The sequence below is a fragment of the Artibeus jamaicensis genome, unplaced genomic scaffold, assembly GCF_021234435.1.
Source record: "Artibeus jamaicensis isolate MK-2021 breed Jamaican fruit bat unplaced genomic scaffold, CSHL_Jam_final scaffold_1964, whole genome shotgun sequence".
Classification (NCBI taxonomy): Eukaryota; Metazoa; Chordata; class Mammalia; order Chiroptera; family Phyllostomidae; genus Artibeus; species Artibeus jamaicensis.
The window spans coordinates 61,731,876-61,754,299 of record NW_026522030.1 but is presented as its reverse complement, the minus strand read 5'-3'; the positions used below and the strand labels follow the sequence as shown (position 1 = coordinate 61,754,299).

General features: G+C 35.6%; 1 pseudogene; it reads right to left on the bottom strand.

Moving 5' to 3' along the window:
* LOC119062149 (acyl-protein thioesterase 1-like) overlaps window positions 1–21,930 on the bottom strand; it is a 68,006-nt pseudogene extending 46,076 nt beyond the window's left edge.
* Window positions 21,931–22,424: the final 494 nt, after the last annotated feature.

The window sequence follows — 22,424 nt, the reverse complement described above, 5'->3', positions numbered from 1 at the left end:
TTATAGAAACTTCTTCCTGCACTGACAGGTGAAACCCCAGAATGATCCATCTCACTGATTATTTTAGCTATCTCAATCTCTAAAATTACTCCTCACTTAATCATCAATGATTGCCTAATCCACAAAGATGATCCTTTTCATTCCCTGGCCTCTAATTTCCCAGACCTTCAGTGAAACTTGTTCTGGGTTTTCTTCCGGTAAACACATAGACCATCAACATGAATAACTGAAACTTCCTATAACTTCAACTGTAGACTTTCCCCTTTCTGACAACTCCTGTAGGATCTTCCTGAACACTGCTTCCCTGGATCCTAAAATCTATTGATTCTAAAACCTTATATGGCCTCTCTTCCTTGGCATGTCCTCCCGGCTTTCTCACCCAGCTTGAACTTATTGACGAAAACTAAAACCATTTTATTTTATACACATGCAATATTGCATCTCTCTCCCTTTACTTACACACTTGGCAACACACCAATCCTGGAAAAATTCAATGGCTTACGTTTGCCTTCATGAATTTAACTATGGCTGAAGAAAGATCTAGAATCATGCTGATCGTTCTCACCTTAAATTAGTAACCATTAATTTCAAAAGAACCCTTAATACTTCCAAGATCATACGATTGCTTGGTTTATTCATTATCTCACTGTCTTTTGAGACAAAATCAAACATCTTTTACATCTTAAATTTTCCCTTATTTCTAGCCAATGACATTACTTCCCAAGTCACAGAGAGAATTGAAAGTTATAAGATAAATTCTACAAACTCCTCCCTCAAGCCTTTCATCTGCAACTATATCAATGTGTTCTCTCTCCATTTTTGTCTCTGTAGATAAACTCTAAGGTCTACCTTTTTATTTGTATGCTAGACTCAGTCATCCTCTCTTAACTGCTTAAGAACAAAACTCTAGGCAGTCTCCTGTCCTCAATGACACCCATCATAAAATTTCCCCTTTCTACTTTCCCATCATTCTGCTATTCCTCCAAATAGCATGTTGTTATTAAAAAAAGAGAGAAAGAAAAGAAAAGAAACAGAAATAATATTCTTAGTCCTATCATCCTCAGTTATCACCCCAATTTCCTATTTTTATTTGTAGAAAAAATTTCAAAACAATTGTTTATACTTTCTGACTCTTATTCCTCTTCTCCTATTCTCTCAACAACCCTCATTCATCTACTGGAAACTACTACTGGCATGGCTGTGAATGCCCTCATATTGCAAATTCAGTGGCAAGTTTCAATTTTCAAATCACCTGATACATCATCTACATGTGATATAGTCGATGGCTCACTTCTCCTTAAAATGCTCTCTTCATGTAACTTTTTTAACATCATATTTATTCCCCCATTTTCCTTATTGTCAGTGCTTTCTTCATGCCTTTCTTTAATGCCTCTTATTGACCTCTTAATGTTAAAATTTCCCAGTTCTTATTACCTTCCTTCTTTTCTATCTATACTGTCCTGGGGATCTTATTTGGCTTTATGTAGTAAATACCATCTGCACATTGATAACTGACAATGCTGAATTTCTAATGCAGACCTCAAAATGTTTGAAAGGCACCTAAACACAATAAGTGGTGCAAGTCAGAGCTCCTGATCTGGTGCTTCCTCACAATTCAAGTCCAGCTGCAGTCATCCCCATTTTAGGTAGCAGTAATTTTATACTTCTAATAGCTCAGTTCAAAATATTCTGGAGTCATGCAGGGGATTTGCTTGTCACTTTTTAAATAATATTTTTGATCTCATACCTCACATCAGAAAATTCTGTGGCTATACCTTCAAAATACATGTAGACTTGTCTCATTTGTCACCACTTCTCATTATAATCACCCTGTATCTATTCACACTCACTTTGTCTTGGATTTTTGTAATAGCTTTCTACCTGGTCTCTTCTATTTCTGTCCCCTGAAGTCTATTCTCAACAAAGCCACCTGAGTAGATCTGCTAATGTATGAGTTAGAAATCACTTCTCTGCTTAAAACCCTCCAATAACTGCTAGTTTCATTGGTAATGAAGGCCAACATATTTAACACAGCCTCAAAGTCTTAATGATTTGTCCCCTTGCCCTTTTTTGGCATTTGTTATCTTTACTTAATCATGAAATGATTGTTTACATAAATTTATAAACTGTCTAACACAGAAAGCAATGTAATCATTTTTAATACTATAATTTTCTTTTTTCCTTTTTTGAATTTATTGGGGTGACATTGGTTAACAAAATTATACATGTTTTAGATGTATAATTCTATAACACATTATCTGTATGCTCTACTGTGAGTTCATCCCCCCACGTCAGGTCTCCTTCCATCCTCATTTATCTCCTCCACACCCTCCGCCACCTCCCCCTACCCCACTGTTGTCCATGTTCATGAGCTTTTCTGTTTTTTCCCCATTTTTGCGCAATCCCTCCATATCCCCCCAGCTTAGCACAGCTGAGCTGACAGCTTTCAGCCTGCTCTCTATGTATGAGTCTGTCTCTTACTTGTTAGTTGTCTTTTATTATTTCTCTAACTTCCTCTCCCACTAATTTCTATCCTTCTCACTTTTTTCAAACATACAGATCTTTAAATATTAAGCAGATTCTTGCCTGTGTAATTTTGCACTTGTATGTACCTTATATCTGTGGTACTATCCCCACTGTCTTGAGGGATCTATTAAATGCAGTGAGCAGTGAGCGATCTTACCTCCTTTAAGTCTTTGTTAAAATGTCATCTTTCTGAGAGTTCTCCTCCGACCATTTTGTTTAAATTTTACCTCTTAGCATCCCATCTGGGCTTCAAAACTTTCAAATGTAGACCATTGTCAGTGTTAGGGAAAGCCTTGAGGTTGGGCTATTTTCATCTACATAAAACTGTGTGTTTGAGAATTCCAGTTAAGGCCTTTACCCTTACATGTGGGAACCAAAATTAAATATTATAGAAGAGAAATAAGACCATTAAAACATGCCCAGAAAGCCTGAACACACACTGCCGAGTCAGAAAGTGTGTGATATGTTCACAACAGGTCCAGTCCCCATTGAATCACTATCCCAATAAAGGAGCAAACTTAGAAGAATTCTATTTTGAGGGAATGAAACTAGTAATTTATGATGCCACTGAAAGTTCAATAGAAAACACTGTTTGAAAAATATTCACTGGAGTTGTTGTGTTGCCCCAAATCATGACTGCTACCTAACCAAGTTAATTATGAGTCCATAATAACGATCCTAATGATCTTGATATATTTCTTGAAATTTTCACCATTTTCTTCTCATAACCTATTCTGGGAAGAGTCCTGAGACTTTTTTAGTTCTGATACTCAAGTTTCATCTAGTTCACAGTATTTCTGACTATAAATTGTATATTTATGAAAATAATTAATTTTTACATGTCTGCACTCTACCTGACTGTTATTTGAAAGTCTGAGCTGTTCATACAAAATGGCTACTATATTTGGTTTATAATTTAATAATTAAGTGTGCATTTTTCCAGTGCAGGGATCAAGGTTCATTTGGTCCAAAAATATAACCTTAAACCACATTGAGAATTCCATGTAATTAATTATTGGCAGAGATTTATATTTCTCCAAACTGGGAAAATGTTACAGGAGAGATTTAGTGACATGGTCAGAAAGGCTGTGTGCTAGTTAATGGCTGAAATACAGGTAAAGAGAGTATTCTTAAACTTCTATTATGATATTTTTCAGTCAAAAGATTTGAAAATCTCTGGCCTTGATGAAAGTCTAATGGTGAAATAAAGAGCAACAGTTTTCAATTATTGCAACTATATCATGTATATGATTTTGTTAAGCTGATATGGCTTATTCTAACCCTTAAAACAAACTAACGTAAAAATAAAAAGAAGAAAAAACAAACCTTTCTTCACATAAGAGATGCAATGCAAAGATAAACTAAACTATTCTATTTACAATATTACTGAGTTTTCAGACAAATGGTGCTATGTAAAATATGTAACAAAGTACTATTGTCACTTTTACAGAGGCTGAAAATATTATACAGAAGGATGAGGACTGCAGACAAATAAAATGTTTATGTTAGCTTTATTTCTGAATAAAAATACTTTGGAAATATGTATGTTTAATCATACTTAGTTTTTTCTTCTCATAATTTAGTGCACATTTATCTTTGTTCATCTACAGAGCAAAATAGTTACTCTTAGCACTCGCTCAGCATCTTGATCTCAAGCTCAAAAATGCTTCTGCTCTCTGTGCTGAGGAGGGAATCATCTGACAAACTGAGCATTCGAAATTATCACAATCTTATGTGATATCCCCACAATGCTACACACCTCTTATCTGATTCCAATAGCTCAGGGACAACTTAACACATTGCATTTATCTTTATTGTAATTTAATTTTGAGCAGTCAGGATCCCATGTGGAAAGAGAAACTGCTAGGATTTCAAAATCAGGTTGCCCTGCTTGCTAATTGCTTCTTCCATAAAACACTTGGAATGACACCCACTATGACATTTTTGACAACCAATACATTAAAGTCTTGTTTCACTTTTCATGACCTCAGCTGCTGTTGTTGGATTCTTTGCCTGGATCTTTCTCTCAAGTGATGCCAGACCTTAGAACAAAGAACACAGCATGATCAGAGCTCTGTAAACCGAGTGACAAATGGCTATGGAAATAATCTCTCTTGATTTCTCATAATCCTTTGTGCACACTGCTAAAGACTTTCACCTCAGCTTCTATTGCTTCTTCACCTGAGTTGAAGAAGAATAAGAATTTTTGTGCATAGCTATAGACAGGCATTTCTCAGGATGTAAGACAGGCTTCGTAGGAGATAAAACCAAACACCAAAGAAGAATAAAGAATTTGTTTATTGGAGGTGAAGGTATATTCTGTTGACAACTGGCAGAAAATGCAGCAGGTTGAAACTGCAGAGATAGGGTTTCTGATAATAATATCATGATGGGATTGGGTAACCTTCCATAAACTGCCTTTTTTATCCTCTAGATCTAGAATCCTTGTTATAGTAGGGAGGCAGACTAGATAATTTTTCAGGTAGTAGTCTTTAATACCATACAGAAAACAAAACACACGCTCATTTGTGGTAAAATAATGTAAATAATGTGGAAGTTTAATGATCATAGTTCCTTTAAAACACTCAGAAAAATGAAAATGAATTTCTATATTATATAGCTTTACATTTTAAGGTCAAAAACATAAAGGTACCCCAAATTAATCTTAATGTCTTTAAATTGAACATTTTCAAAAAATATAGGCACATGAATTTCTATAAGTACATAGCCACTAGATTGAGTTTAAAACTCCAAAGATAATAAAGGGGAGTAATTTAAAATATTAGAGTCACATGCAACTTAGCAAAATATTCAAGGCATGCAGGAGCCAAGAAAATCAAAATCACCATCTGTTATTTCATAATCTCTAAGAAGTATGTTGGCTTAATAATATATAGTTGCTGATATTTGATAATTTTTAAACCCAAAAATGGCAATTTCATTTAGTTCAACTTAGTAGTTAAATCATTGACACTCTGTTTTCTGATTATATGTAGTTGAATAAACATAAACTAAGTGTAGATATGATGCAATTTCTCGGTAACAGTTTTTAGTCGTTTGATGGCGGCTTTGAACATTTAAAATGACATTTAACACTTTTTTTTTTACTATGAAATTATTGCAGGCTAGAAAAATTTCTTCATATAGGGTATCTTTGCAATACTTATGGAAATTATCAGATTTTTAAAGCAAATGCATGTTTAGAAATAGGTTTATTCTGATTATTGTATTAGAGGGTTTTGTTGGGAAAGTGAGAGTGGATCTTTTAAATGGTTTACACTGATTAGATGGGACCAAGTGTCCAGATGTGCTTCATTGCCAGCCTTCTGATTCTGAATTTAGCACTTCAGAGGAGATGGGAGGGTAGGATTTTTGACACCTCTAAAGTAATTGAGAGATATACATGTTCATGATTTTATAGAAAAAGCCTAGCAACTAAATTTCAGGTATAGATCATTTAGTATCTCCTTGTGTGACATTGAGAAAATCGCTTCAACTTTCCGATCTTTATTTTCTCACTGGTAAACTAAGAGAGTGGTATTTGGTGATAATATATTTTCTTTAGCTCTAAAGTTTGATGGATGCACAAGTTTTTGAGATAGACATGAATTCCCCATCACTAATAACTGTATGGTTAAATTCTCTTAGGAAAACCCTGTCTACTTTCTTTTGCCTCTATCATTTGTTGTTCTGCCAAGAGATCGATATTAAGCCCTTCAGAATGAACTAATTTCAATCCTCAGAAGAGGCTCTTTAAATTAAAATGAAAATATATTTTCCACTTAATTTTATCCTTCATGTTCATGTATTGATCTTCATCAACACCTAATCTCCTTACACCAAATAGTGTGACTATTCAAAACTTCATGGACTGATCAGGCTTCTCCTCATTTAGTTAAAAGATTTTGAACAGACTGGCTCACTTAGGGACCACAAAAGTGTAATGAGAATATCTGTGAGTATGTTACTTTGGAGCAAGCTGCTGTTCTTCTGCGCTCCACCTGCCACAGTTCCCATTCTGCACAGTCCTATGGGGTGTTATCTATAGCTTAGCTTCACTATAAGATTCTCTTTCTGTTTTTTTTTCATCTTTTTTTCTGTTTTCTCTTTTGTCTAAGTTGACTAAGCCAATTCAGCATGATTACAGTTATTTCTTGGTGAAATGAAGATAAATTTTGTAAAGAAATATAGTTATATATGCTTACCTTTTCTGATATAATACTTGATTTCTAATATAATTATTTTTTTTAAAAAATTTATTTAATTGTTGTTCAAGTACAGTTTTCTGTATTTTACTCCCATCCCGGCCCACCCCCCAGTGCTCCCCACCTCCCTCCCATTTCCACACCCCTTAGTTGTTGTCCATGTGTCCTTTATACTAGTTCCTGTAAATCCTTCCTTTTCCCCCTGAAATTCCCTCCCCTCTCCAATTTCTGATATAATTTCTTCATTGAAGTATTTCTGATATAATACTTAACTGAAAATGTGTATTTGTGTTTTTTTGTTTTTTATTTAATTAATTTTATTTAGTTATTTTTCAAGTAAAGTTTTTTGTCTATTTCTCCCATCCCAGCCTCCCCCACCCCTTGCCAAAATGTGTATTTGAATCCATTGTTGCAAAGGTTATATATATATTCTACTGCATGTACACACACACACACATGCACACCACCATTGCCACCACAACCACCAGCATCACCAATCTACAATAATGGATCTTGTTTATCCAGCATAAAGTCACCTGAGAAAGGGAAACTATGATGATTCTTCATACTCATGGGATTTAATAACGTATGACGTCCTAAACTCATTTAGTTTTCTACTCATTTTCTTTTTTTTGATGTCCCTTGGTTACTCGTATTTTTTTGTCCAACGCAGGAAAGCCATCAGTATTCAGCAGGTCTAAAGTGAACAGTTTGTGCTTTTACATATTTGGAAATGTATTCTAATTTTAGTAAGCATATAAAGCACGTAGGGATTTCTATTATATTTAAAGTGTTCAGGTGAAAAAACGTGTATAGTTACAAGTGAGAGAGAACTAAGTCACACTATCTAAACATTAAAAAAGGATACACTTTTTTCTCATGTAAATAACAGGTTTGGTAGTGTATTTGTCTTATGAGGCTCAGCTATTTTGTGGGAACTAAAAATATCCTTTATTAGCTCTACCTTTCTCTAAATATTGATTTTATTCTATGGAAAAGCTCTCCTCATGCTCTTATCAGTAGATTCATATTATTTACTCTTTTTTTTTTAAAAGATTTTCTTTATTTATCTTTAGAGGAGAAGGGAAGGAGAAAGGGAGAGAAACATCAATGTATGGTTGCGTTTCGTGCATCCCCTGCTGAGAACTGGCCTGCAGGGAACCGGCCTGCAACCCAGGTATGTGCTCTGACTGGGAATCAAACTGCGATTGTCTGGTTCGCAAGCCCGCACTCAATCCACTGAGCTACACCAGCCAGGGCCATATTATTTACTCTTAAGAAATCTATTAAAATTTGATTTTATCAAAAATATTCTGTAGAAATGCATTGGCCTGATTTTTCCCTACTTTTATTTGTGATAGAAAACAGGCTACTGAAGCACGGAAAAGGGGTGAAATCCTCCCAGGAAATCAAAAGAAGGGAATGGAAAGCTATTGTGAGCAAAAAAATATAGTTATCTTGGGTATTATATTTGACCTCAGATTACTACATATTGGTATTACCCAAACTCTGTGACATGAATCATCATGGACCCATGAAATACTGATCAGTATTCTGTGGGGACAAATAGTTTCTTTAATTAAATAATTTGAGAAATTGATCAATAAGATATTAAATTTGCTTTTTCGTCTACCTGATTATTTACTGAGGTTCAAACATGATAGATATTAGATCCTGATAGAAGAAGACAGTTTCCACATGCATAATTGTCTAAAAGCAAGTTCAATGATATTTGAATCCCCTCTTACTCAATTAAAGGATATAAACTAATAAAAAGAGGGAGGGTTCGTGAATGCATATCTTTGGCAATAGCTGTGGCTGTGCCATGTATTCACCCATTAAAGCTTCTATGCTGCATGATTCCACAGGTGCAATACTTTCTGTGAATGACACACTCAAGTCAACCCCTAGTCATTTACCTAGATTACACACCACATCACTTCCTCTTTTTATCCAACACAGTGTCTCTGTCAGCCAATGGGGTACAATGGGTGCATTACCTTCCTAACTGCAAGTCTAGTGAAGAGACATTAATGGAACTCTCAGAAAGCTTACAATGTGCTCCCTGATATTTGGGACCTCTGAAGATGGCTTTCTGACCCCATGTGAAAAAATGAAAGTGTGCTGTGGCAGCAGGGTGTAGGAGACTACAGTGGGCTTGCCTTGTAGACTCAGAGTTTATCAGGGTGAGGGATGCATGAATGTCTCCTGTTAGATGTGACCATGTTGAAGAGTCAAGGTGGAGTAGTCTTGAGTCCTGGCTATGTAGAGCCACCTAGTTAGGCAGAGGGACTCAGTGATGACAAGATAGACACAAGTATGATGCATCTACAAACTGGGGGAAAAGTCAAAAATTAGTTTATTAAGGTCTAATAAACTTTCAGAGAGATTCCCACCACCACCACCAACAACAAAAATGCTGTAAGACCAAGAGCTCTAAAATTTCCCAGCTCAAAGAACATGAGCTGTTTTTTCAAATTAAATCCTTTCTTATGTCTTTATCAATCTTCCCTTCACCCCTAAATCCCAAGAGAAACTGGGGCAGGAAAACAGTAAATTGAAGGGTTTAAATGTATCTGTTCATTTAATCTAAAGCAGGTTTGGGCTGGGGTGTGAAAGAAGATGTATGTTTAACTCAGAGTTTTGAGCCATGTGTTGGAATAGACAACCTAATTATGTGCTGAAGCTCTGTTTTTGTCTAAAAAGAACACTAGAACTATCTAATCATTATTTAATAGTAGTTAATAAAGAAGAGTCATGGGTTTTCTGAGGGTTTACTTAAAAACCATGTCAGGTTAATTTTGTTGCATAAACTTTAAAGGGATAAACAGCACTATAGTCGCATTTTTATTGCATCATGACTGCATCATGTTTAACATTTCAGATATACAAAATTTAACAAGTTTTTATTTTTTATTTTTAATTATGCTATTTTTCAGGGCCATTCACATGCTACCTCACTTTGGGAATCCCTAAGATGAAGTCATAAGAAATGTCGTTTACTAAATTATTTGGTCCTAGAACCATTTATTCATAATATACCCACTTATATCTCAAATAGTATAATACTGCAGATCACTGAGCTTGGGAGTGTCTGTAGAATGCTAATATGTCAAGAATGAGTAATAAGCAGGGCAGATCAGAGATTATGGAATAAATGGTGAATGATCCTTTCATATGCTCTAAAACTTGACAGTATAGGCTGATAATACACTAAAGAAAAATTATGTCCGATTCAAAAGAAATATCTGTTACATTAGAAGGTGGAGAAACTCTGAAAGCCTGAACAATATATATACATCCTCAGCAACCCATGACATTTCCACCAACCATAGTGTGTGAAGCAGAAGTGATACCACCATGAAAGGCTTGATTAAAGTCTGATCTGCCCTGTGGAGGAACTGGAAACTACTTTGTGTGTGCAGCACATACATTGGCTCACGTGCAAACTATCACAGTGATTGGAGGCTTCAACCATCAGGATGGTCCCTGGAAGTCTCACTCAAATATTTAAGAAATATATACATCCTTAACTCACTTTTTAAAAATTCAGTCTTCCAGAGGTGAGAGAGGAAACATTAATCAAACAGCTAGGTTGAAATTAATTTCTTCAAGCAGGGAAGAATTGGTTCCTAACTTAGAACAGTAAGAACTTTCGGGAAAAGAAATAATGTCATTTTACAGTTTACATAGTATCGAAAGAATAAGCTACACAATACAGAGTCACAGTTTAGAGTTTAAGGAGACACTTTTTTTTATTGCTATGTGCAACTTTTAACTTTCTTTTTTTATTTTTTTTAATTTTTAGAGAGAGGGAAAGGGAAGGAGAAAGAGAGGGAGAGAAACATCAATGTGTGGTTGCCTCTCACATGGCCCCCACTGGGGACTTGGCCTGCAACCCAGGCATGTGCCCTGACTGGGAATCGAACCATGTCTCTTTGGTTCAGAGCCCGTACTCAGTTTACTGAGCTACACCAGCCAGGGCAAGAAGACAGTTTTTAAATACTGAAATAAATCAGAAGCATGATTCAGTGGTATGAGATTCTGTAATGGACAATGACAAAGAAGCCTAAGAAATTTTAAAAAATCCTGAGCTATGCTTCAAAAAAATGAGATATACCTAAGGAAATCTGTTGTTACTGAGTAAACTAATGACCTTAGATTTAAAGGAATAATAAATAAAATCTAATTAAGAAACATAACTGTTTAAATATTGTAATATTCATTCACTGGCAAAAGTTAACTCAAAAGAGAAAGTAGAAAATGAGCTCCTGGCTGGTGTAGCTCAGTGGATTGAGCTCGGGCCTGTGAACCAGAGGATTGCAGTTCGATTCCCAGTCAGGGCACATACCTGGGTTGCAGGCAGGTTTCCTGCAGGCCTGGGATGCAGGCAACCATGCAGTGTATGGGATGCACTAGAGGCAACCATACATTGATGTTTCTCTCCCTCTCTCCTTCCCCTCTAAAGATAAATAAATAAAATTAAAAAAAATTATTTAAAAAAATGAGCTAAAGTCATCACAAAACTAAACACAGCAAAAGATAAATTGTGCATAACATTATGATCAAAGGTATGAAAGCTAAAAGAAACACATAACCCAAGATTTTGTTTTGTTTTACTGTGAGGAGTACTCATGGAACTTTTCCCAAATTTTGAATAGGTCCTGTAGATTTGTAATAATATTATAAAAATACAATTTTTAAAATTTTGATAACTTTACTGGGCTTATATCAGAAAATGTTCTTTTTATAGTCTGTTGAGCCATATCACATGGAAAAAGTTATTTCATTTTATTAATAGATATTAATTTTCTGGATATAATGTTAATAATATAGAAAACTTTAAAAGTGGGAGCCAAAGACAAATAGTCAGAAAGATAATTTCTTAGAACCTGAAACACCTTTTCAGTAAATCATTAGAGAAGAAAGCACAATAAATGTATTAAAATTTATAATGATGAAAAGTATTAAATAGAATCCAAACACACAAACAGGTGTAATTATGATTGTTATAGTACATCAACATTTTCTAGGATGCTACCCCTCCTATTCTCTGCTTGTAGGCTCACTAGTCCTTGTAAAGATTATATATGTGGGTTTATATACACATATATGGTCATATGTGTGTGTGTGCATATACTGTAGGAGACCATTCTGCATGGCATGGGCCCAGCTCTCACTCAGAGCTGCACAGGACCCATGCCCACAGACAGGTTCTCCCGTGGGGAATCAGGTCTGCAACGTGCCTAGTCCCCTTTCTTTGAGTCTTGCTTTTTGCTGGGAACTTCCTCACCCAGATTTGTGGAAAACATTTACTACAAAGTAACTTTCTAAAATCCATGCTAAACCTTCCTAGGACCATTGTAACTGGTCCAACCACTTTTGCCCTTTTCATTTGCAAATATTCCTCTTCTGTGATGTGATTAGTGGTATTGGTCCCTTTGTTTTCTGTAAAGGGTAACCACCTAAAGCAACCTGTGTATAGTAAATGAGGACCATCATGTAATGTGCGGAGAAACCCAATAAAGGCTGGTCGTGGCTAGGGCCATGGCTTTTGCTCCCCTTGAGAGAAAAGCCATGCTGTCCCTTTGCCTCCACAGGACGCGGTAGTCTGTGTGAATGTCTCATCTCATTCATAATGATGCAGACACTGTGGGCTGGTGTCTGCATCAATATACAAACTCTGTCTGGAATAATTCCAGCCACTATTAACAAAACGAGACTGGTTTGCATGACATTGATGTAACTGGCAGTCAAAAAGAGTAGATTGAAATGTGCATGTGTGGACAATAACAACTTCACTGTCCTAGTCAGTGGGGGCAGTAGAAGCTGTTAAGTGAGCATGTGTACTGTGTGGCCATCACATTAAAAATGACTGAATGAGTAGAGTAACAAATCTATATCCAAGTTTGCATTAAGCTTCAATATTCCTCCACAGAAACTATTCAGATGATTCAGAAGGCCATAGCTATGGGCAACTGGTGATTGGCAACTTCATCATGATAATGCACTTGCTCATGCATCATGTCTCATGTAGAGTTTTTGGAGAAACATCAAATCACCCAGGTGACTCAATCTTCCTACAGCCCATATTTGGTGTCTTGTGACATCTTGCTTTTCCCCAAACTGAAATCATCTTTGAAAGGGAAAATATTTCAGACTATTGATGAGATTCAGGGAAATATAATGGGGCAGCTGATGGTGACTGAGAGAATTGTGCGGGGTACCAAGGTGCCTATTTTGAAGGGGACTGAGGCATCATTGTCCTATGTATAATGTTTCTTGTATCTTGTATCTTCTCCAATAAATACCTCTATTTTTCATATTAAATGTCTGGAAATCTTCCTGATACCTTCTGGATAGTCCATATGTGTATACAAGAAACTCCTTATTAAATGTTGATCTTGATATGCCACTCGTTGTTTCCAGAAGGATCAAATTTCTCTGCAATTGTATTTGCCTTTATTTCCTTTTACTTCATTTCCTTCATCCCTTTAGTTTATTTCCCAAAACCTGAAATCATGCTTATAGGTAAATATGATATTCAAAATAATACCAAGGTTTGAAAGTTCTCTTTGGGTACTCTGATTTTTCTGTTTTTTCATTTTCAAATTAATTTAATAGTTCGTTTTTATTGTATTTTTAACTTTCCCTCTATTTGTTGTTAGGAAACATACTAGAATAAGTTACATAGTGTAATTACTGTACTTATTTATATTGTATCTCCATTTTATAAAATGCACTTCGAACTCCTTGAGAATCTGGTTTGTGTTCTATTTCAATTTCCTTTCCCCGCCTGGCCCAATATCTGGAATATATCAGGACCTCAGTGATATTTGTAGATGAATGTATCTAAATTCATATGTCCACAAAGTGAACTTATCAAAATACAGTATCAATTTAAAGGTTCTCTTATTAAGTTAGACTATGAAGAGTTTTCAACCAAGATATTGAAAGTATTAATCTTTTTAATCAACATAATGAAAATTCAAAGCAAATTGAATTTAGAAAAATTCAAGCACCCAATCAGCATAATTTTTGTGAAATGAATATTGCCATATTTTATAATTTTCAGTAAGTAAGGATTATTAGAAATAATTGTTTTGACTTAGGGCCCTTTCTGCAGTACAATTATAGTGCAGGTTTTAAAAAACAAACTACTGCAACCAGAAAACAAACGTTAGTGTTTAGGATCCTCAAGCATCAGATATAACATTTGACCTCTTAGTTTCTCCTAATCGTGACATTCTGTGATTGCTTATTTCCTTTTTGACCCAGAATTTGTCTTTATATAATTTGAAGTCTTTTGTATTCTCTGGAGCTGTGCAGGACACGTGCTGCTATTGACTCACTCTGTCATTTATTTATGTGTGTAGTTTGATTTTCTTTGATTGAAAAAATGACCTTGTGCTAATCGAGTCACACAACTATATCCAGTTTATGTTTTGACCAGCTAAATATGCTCATGGGACCATTTTGAGGCTGAGCAGTATAGTATGGATCCACAGAACTCCGAGACCTCAACTACTGAAAGAATCATGTAGAGAGTTCAAGAGAAAAAAGGTGAGCTTCTTATATAAAACTAATCAGTAGAATATTCAATTCATTAAATGTTCAATCCCCCCATTATTTTTAAAATTTAATATACACTAGAATATCTTAACTTCTTAGCAACGTCTCTATAAAATGAAATAATTCTGGCATAGGGGAACAGTGAAAAGTAACATCACACTTTGTGGTGAATGTAATATTTATTTGCAATCTATTCAATCTGAAAAATCCCTTCACTCTCCCTTTCATAGGAGAGTGTTTATAGTTTATATGATAGTGTAAAAATGTATATTTTACAGATTGCATTTACTGTGGTCTACAAAAATGCTGAAGAATCAAATTCCATTTTATAATAAACATTTATAATAAATGTTTTTATTTGTTTTGCTCCCTTGCTTAATATAAAACAGTAGTGACACTGCTTGTCTGCATATTCACATCCCGGTGCGGTAAATTAAGTTAGCTCACATGACTAAGTGCACTTTCAGCTCCACTCAATATTTTAATGGATTTTTAGGAGCCCGTCTTATGCATTTTACTATTTAACCTCCACAGCCTTCACTATCTTCTTTAAATATAGGAAACAGGCCAAGACAGGTAAAACAGTCTATAAAATGGCAAAGCTGTAATTTAAATGCAGTCAATCTAACACAATGAAGTTATCATGCTTGCCTTACAATTGTATTCCATTTCACAATTCACAATGGGCTTTTACTTGGTTGGGTCCTCACAGCAAATTGGCAAAATAAAGGGAGGTGCCATTCTTTTATCCTTTTAAGACTATGACAAAATCAGGGTCACATAGAACAATGATCAAGTCAATAATATGAGAAAAATCTTCTTATAAACAAATTCTGTTTTTTCCATATCATTTAGATTATAAACAAGGCTCTCAATCTCATTCTTTCTTCCTAAATTACCTTTTCTTTTTCTTTCTTTATCCTTCCATTGTTCTTTTTCTCCCAGTCAGTCCAGCTACTTACAAGTTTCTGAGTGTCTAATATGCCATATTTTGTTTTTCTATCCTATAAGAAAGAAAATAGACTTCATATTGCAAAAAAAAGAACCATCAACATTAAGTAAAAATAGAAGTTCAAGATGTGAGAGAAAATAGTAAGAGCTAAATTTGCACTTCCAAGAAGCTGAAATTATTAGTTCTGGTTGAATTAAATGGTGGAATTCTGAAGGTTATAGTTAGATGTGGAAATGATTAAACACAGCTGCTGAATCTAACTTAAAATATTTAATGAAAGACTACTGTCAGTGTAGAAAAATGTAGAACATGCTTGTTAGAAATCTTTATCTGTTTTGAATAAAATTTTAAAATGCTTGTCACATAAATGATTGCATTTTCTACAGCTGAACAGGTAATTATCTACAGGTTATAGTAAATACATTTACTATCGAAAAATAGAACACATCACAGAAAAATATAAGATGTTAAATGAGTTCAGGATAGGGAAGGGCATAATAATATAATTATTTTATTACTATAGTATACCCCAAATAGCAAGACTTCTCATTGACATGCATCATTCATCAAATACTTATTGGTCATTTTATGTGCCATTTTACTCCACACTGGGTACATTAATGAATGCAGAGACAAAGACATTTGCCTAATAAAATAACATAAGAATGTCAGAATATTTTTTAATTCAAGAAACATTTATTTTGTCAGAAAATTTCAGCTAAAAGTTTTTCAAAGAAAGGAGATGCATTTTAAAAATTAACAAATTAGTATGAAGAGTGAATTTCTTAACAGATTTAAATGCCTAGGTGAAATTAAATACTATAGTTCCAGTATTAAAGGAGCTTTGAACAAAGTCTCTGAACTATATGTTGTTTTTTTGGGGGGGGATTACTTGTTTTAACCTCATTTTTTGTAAATATAACATTTAGTAGTAAAAAAAGTTATAGCCTAGTTGTAAATAAATTATGCTCTGGGGTTTGCCAAACACGGTTCATTTTCAGCTCACTTAGCTTTTAAAGTAACCTTGATCTGATTAGTTAAGCTCTTTAAATCTTAGTGTTTTTTTTAATTTATAAAATGGCCTAATCATATGACTTATGTTTTTCTGAGAATGACATAAAACACTATATTTACAATATAAGATCATATTTTAAAATACCAGTTTAAAAATAGCACTATCATGGTGATCTCAGTGAGACTGATGTACGAGTGGCTGAAAGTACATTTTTACTGGACCATGTGAAAATTTTGCCTTGAGATTTTGGTCTTTACAAGAGAGCCTATCAGTTTAGTAGTTAGTCTAGTCAATGACACAGTTCTAAAAGTTGATGGGCAAAACATGCAAGGACATGGTGTCTCTCCAGACATCATAAGATACTAATACTCTGGAAGGCAGATATTTGTTAATCATGTTGACTTCTCTGAGATGGTTTTGAATGTTTTACATTTCAAACACAAAGTGTGCTGTCTCAAATGTTTAGGATAATGTTGGGAATTCAAAAAATAGAGGATTATGGTCACACTGCATCTCACCTGGCCTAAAGCATGTGTCTGGCAGTGGATGAGCCCACGTGGGTTGGAAAAGGGTACAGAAGGTAGTTTCTAAGAAGTGTGGAGAGGAGACCAATAAGTTTACAAAGCACAATGAGATTTCTTGGTGTTTAGAAACTTATCTTTGTAAATTACTAATTGTGGGAGAGTGGAGTCCAGCATAAATGGAAAGAAAAACCTAAGAGGTAAAAAAGAAAAAAAACTAACAGGAAATAACCAGTTATTTCTCTAAAGAAATACAGAGAGTATAATTTAAATTCAGAAATTTTGTTGGTTAAATGACTCTTTGTAAACTATTTGCAAACAAAATCACCTTTTAATGATTTTGTTGTTATTGATGAAGAGCATTCAAGCTCACAAATATCTTATAAGTGAAATGTTATACATAGTGCTTTTCAAGCCGGAACTGCCTACATAATGCCTGTGATTTTTAAATAGCAAAAAGTCCAGCTTACTCACAGAGTAGGATACTGTCTTTTATGTTCTTTCAATTAGAGTAGACAGTTGTCCCTTGACACTCAAAAGTAAACATTATACTTAAACTGGGAAAGCCATAATGAATTTATAATAATGGTTAAGAGTATGGGACCTTGAAAGTAGTTGCCCTCAGCAAAAAAATCCAAAAATTGTGTCAGTCAATAGATGAACATACTTGTATGTGTTCTTGGTATTAAGATTATTACTAAGTGGTAGTAAAATCTTATTAGAGATTGATAGTGTATTAAAATGATACAAGATGTTATAATTCTATACGACAGTCACATTTATGGTTTGCACAAGTATTTTCATGTACTCTTTCACTTACCCTTTCTAAATATAGGTCAAATATAATCTTCAAACAGACGCCTTCAGAAGGCAGCAAACCGTTGCCTTCAAACAGATGAAAAAGATGTTTTATCTTTATTCTTCCTCAGAAGACTAGATCTTCTTTATTATTTCATATTCCCCTAAAATTAGACATAAGACAATAAATATATGGGATTATTTGATTTAATGATGACAGTAGTTAACATGCAAGTCATGAAGTAGACAATAACCTCACCTCCTCCTCAAGCAAGATAATTTCAAAACCTTTTCAGTGAGCTACTTTTTGCAAAGTTCTGCATCTTTAGGCATTGAGAGTAATGTGTGACTTGTTTTTCTCCTTGAACACGTTATTCTAAAGATCAGTGTTTCAACTTACAAATTTTAACATAATCTTTTTGTTTTACTCTAGATGCTGTATTTTCTGTGAATATAAGCAACATATATATTATTTTCCCATCATAGACCTTTATGGTTTTTCAAATGTTTCCTTAATAAAAACTATACCTATGTAGGCATCCTAATACATATCTCTGGGGTGAATGTGTAAGAGTTTCTCTGGACAAATAATATATTTAGAAACAGAAGTATAAAGTCTCGGATTGTTTTTTAAAGCACTTTAGTATCTTTACACATGATATGTAGTGAATATCCTGCTGATTTACATTTCACAAAAGTTGATACTGTCAAACTTTTTTACTGTCATCAATAAAATGTATGTAATGACATTACATTGTTGAGTTTAACTTTTTAACACATTTTAAAATTTTTAGTTTTTAAATTACAGTTTACATGCAATATTATTTATATTAGTTTTGAGGTGTACAGGATAGTGGTTAGACAATCATATACTTTACAAAGTGTTCCCTCTGATATTTCAAGTACCCACCTGGCACCATACAAAGGTATTATATTATTGACTGTATTCCTTAGACTGTACTTTACATCCTGAGGATTATTTTGTAAGTACCAATTTGTACTTCTTTATCTCTTCTCCTCTTTCACCTAGTCTCCCAGCCTAGGTAACCACTCCCTTCTGTTAACCATCAATCTATGAGTCTATTTAAATTTTTTGTTTATTTGTTATTTAGATTCCACACATAAGTGAAATCATATGGTATTCGTCTTTCTATGACTGATTTATTTCACTTAGTATAATAATCTCTGAGTCCATTCATGCTGTTACAAATAGTAAAATTTCATTCTATTTTATAACCCAGTAATATCCCATTGTACATATGTACCACCACATTTTTATCTACTTGTCTACTGATGGGCACTTAGGTTGCTTCCATATCTTCGCTATTGTGAATGACATACGAGTGTACATATTTTTTTGAATGAGTGTTTTGGGTTTCTTCAAACATGTACCCAAGAATGAGATTGCCAGATCATAAGACAGTTCTTTGTTTAATTTTTAAGACCCCTACATGCAGTTTTCTATTTCAGCTACACCAATGTTAATTCCGACCAACAGTGCATGAAGGTTGCCCTTTCTCCACATCCTCACCAGCAATTGTTGTTTGTTGACTTATTGATGATAGTCATTCTGACAGGTGTGAGGTGATATCTGACTGTGGTATTCATTTGCATTTCTCTGATGATTAGTGACCTTGAGCATCATTTCATTTGGCCATTTTTATGTCCTCTTTGGAGAAGCATTTATTCAGGTACTTTGCCAACTTTTTAAATTGGATTATTTACGGGATATTTTTGGATGTTCTGTTGTATGGTTTCTTCATAAATTTTGGATATTAACCACTTATTAGATGTATCATTGGCAAACACCATCTCCAATTCACAGATTTTATTGCCTATGTTTTTTTTTTTTCTGGGAGTTTTATGCATTTGAGACTCCAGTTAAGTTTTTAATCCATTTTGAGTTTATTCTTTATATGGTATAAGAAAGTGGTCTAGTTTCATTTTTTGGTATGTAGCTATATAATTTTCCCAGCACCATTTATTAAATAGACTGCTTTTAACACATTGTATGTTCTTGCTTTCTTTGTGAAATATTAATTGACCAAATGCATTTGAGTTTCTTTCTGGGATCTCCATTCTATTCCAATGATCTTATATATCTGTTTTTATGCTAGTACCATGCTAGCATAGCATGTTTTGATAACTATAGCCTTGTAGTATATAGTGTGATATCAGATTGCATGATACCTTCAACTGTGTTCTTCCTTCTCAAGATTGCTGAGACCGTTCCAGTTATTTTGTGGTTCCATATAAATTTTAGAATTATTCATCAGTTCTGTAAAAAACCACCATTGGTATTTTGATAAGAATCACATTGAATCTATAGATTGCTTTAAGAAGCATAGACATTTTTTAAATATTTTATTTATTTATTTTTAGAGAGTAGAAAGGAGGGAGAAAGAGAGGGAGAGAAACATCAGTGTGTGGTTGCCTCTTGTGCACCCCCTACTGGGGTCCTGGTCAGTAACCCAGGCTTGTGCCCTGACTAGGAGTCAAACTTGTGACCTTTCAGTTCATGGGACAACACCTATGCAACTAGCCACTCCAAGCAGATCCTAGGTATTTTTTTGAGGAATAGTAGATAGGATGGCTTTTTAGTTTCCATTTCTGATACTTTATTGCAACCAGTTTTTGAATATTAATTGTTTACACTGCCTCTTTACTGAATTCATTGATCAGTTCTAGTAATTTTTGGTGGAATCTTTAGAGTTTTTACATAGAGGATCATGTCATATGAAATAACTGACAATTTTCCAGCAGTGTTCATCAGGCTAAAACAGACCAATATGTGGCCATGTAGAGGGATGTCACTGCACTGGAACAAAGGCACCAGTCTGGACTTTGAGGGGAAAGTGGTCTTTACACTAGAGCCACACAACATTCTCACCCTGTGTACCACTGTCCCCTGAGTCGGCACAGAACTGTTCCAGAGCTTTCGGAGAAAGTGTCTCTTGCAGTCTCAGTCTGGCTGTAGCCAAAAGACTCTTCTCCAAGGTATAATCTTGGAAGGATGTGGCAAAGAATGTCAGGAGTATAGGGATCTAGACAGGGACCTCAGTTCCAGGCAGTAGAGCTCGACTGCACTTGTAACCCTGGTAACCAGGCATCCACATTCTAAAATAGCTAGTACCCAGCTCACTTGGCTAGTTTCCTTGTCCAAGACAGGTTGTTTCTTGCTCATGTCCTTGAGGTCAAGGATGACCTCAAAAAAGGCAGCTATAATAGTATGTTCTCCCATGTCCAATGCTGGGTCCAAACTCAACTCAGACATCTGTAGCTCCTTCAATGAAAAGACCCAGGTTTAATACCAGGAGGCTCAGGGTAGTTTTGTTTGGTCCAAGCCACAACTGTAAACACACCTGAGCAGCCCTATATCACCTCCCTTGAGTATCTGTGTAGAAGGGTATTTTCATGGAGGGGCCTGCCCCATGTGAGAACAGGCTGAGGAGGGTTCAAAAGCCTGGTGGGCTGGTCATGTTCATATCCCAGATAAAGGCTGACTGGATGGATGTGGAGTATGGGTGGTGCCCTTTGTTGGACATTTATCCTGAGCCCCGAAGGTGAATCTCATTCCACCTGGGTAGAGCTCTGTACGCACAGGGCTGGGCCTGATCTGAGAGCAGAAGGTCTGATGGGCAGAAACAGCAGGAACACTGACAGGGCTTGAGGCCTCCCGACTGGTTGCCAGTCACTGTCATTGCAGAATTTAACCCAGGATAAAGGAAGTAGATTGTCAACAGAGGCTCTCACTCTGTCTCCACCAGTGAGGGGCGGGTGTGCCACACTACCAAGGGCAGAGCAGCACTTGATGTGAGTGTGGACATTTGGGGAGTCTGGGGAACATGGTCCCATGAATGGACTGAGAAGATCTTCTCTCCAGAAGCCACCCAGGACTCCACAGACAGCTGACGATTTTAACTCCATCGTGTGTGCAAGTTAAGAGAACTTGGCCAGATAACCTAGAGCCCAAGAAGGCAGACCCAAAGGGTGAGAAGGTAGAGGAGGTGGGAGTGAGATGGGGGTGAAGATTCATTGAACCCATGGGCAGGAATTTGTGCCTGATACACAAGGAACCCCTGCAGAGGTTGGCCAGGAGAAAGACTGGCCTCAGATCAGCCATCTGCTGGACTGCCAGCGGGAGGATGTCCTTGGGTGGTTCCTGGGCTGCGGCTGTGTTCTGTCTTTGAGAAGCACATGGAAAGACAGGCACATGGATGACCTTTTCTCCTCTCACGACTCCAGTACCAGCTCAGGAGGCAGAGCCAGCTCCTGCTCCAACATCTGTTGTATATCCTGAGGAGCTAGATGCAGAGGCACACAGGAGGTTGCTCTAGACATGGAAGGGTGTCAGCGCTCAGCAGTCGTGCCACCTCCAGCAGCCCCTCCAAATGAAGCTCTGGAGCTGAGGCCATCCTGTGCAACAGCCCCTGACCTAACCGAAGCCTCACGATCCCTGCCTGGAGAATCCTCCTTCAAACCTGCCCTGGTTCCTACAAGGAAGGAGGAATTGCCTCTAGGAAATAAATCAGGGTCAGCTCTAAGAGCCACCTGTTAAAACTGTACTCCCTCTTCTATCAAAATAATTAGTTTTAACCTCGCTCTTTTATATTTTTCTTTTACTTTTTAAATTGTTATATTTATCTTTTCTCCAAGGTGTGATTCTTTTTTTTTTTGTTTGTTTGTTTGTTTTTAAATCTGGGATTTCTTCTTTTTTTGTCCTTCATTTTTTTCATGGCATGATTTTTTTTTTTTTATGGAAAGTTTCTATTGCCTTTTATTTTTTTTTTATTTTTTTTAATTTTTTTTAAATTTATCTAGTTATTTTTCAAGTA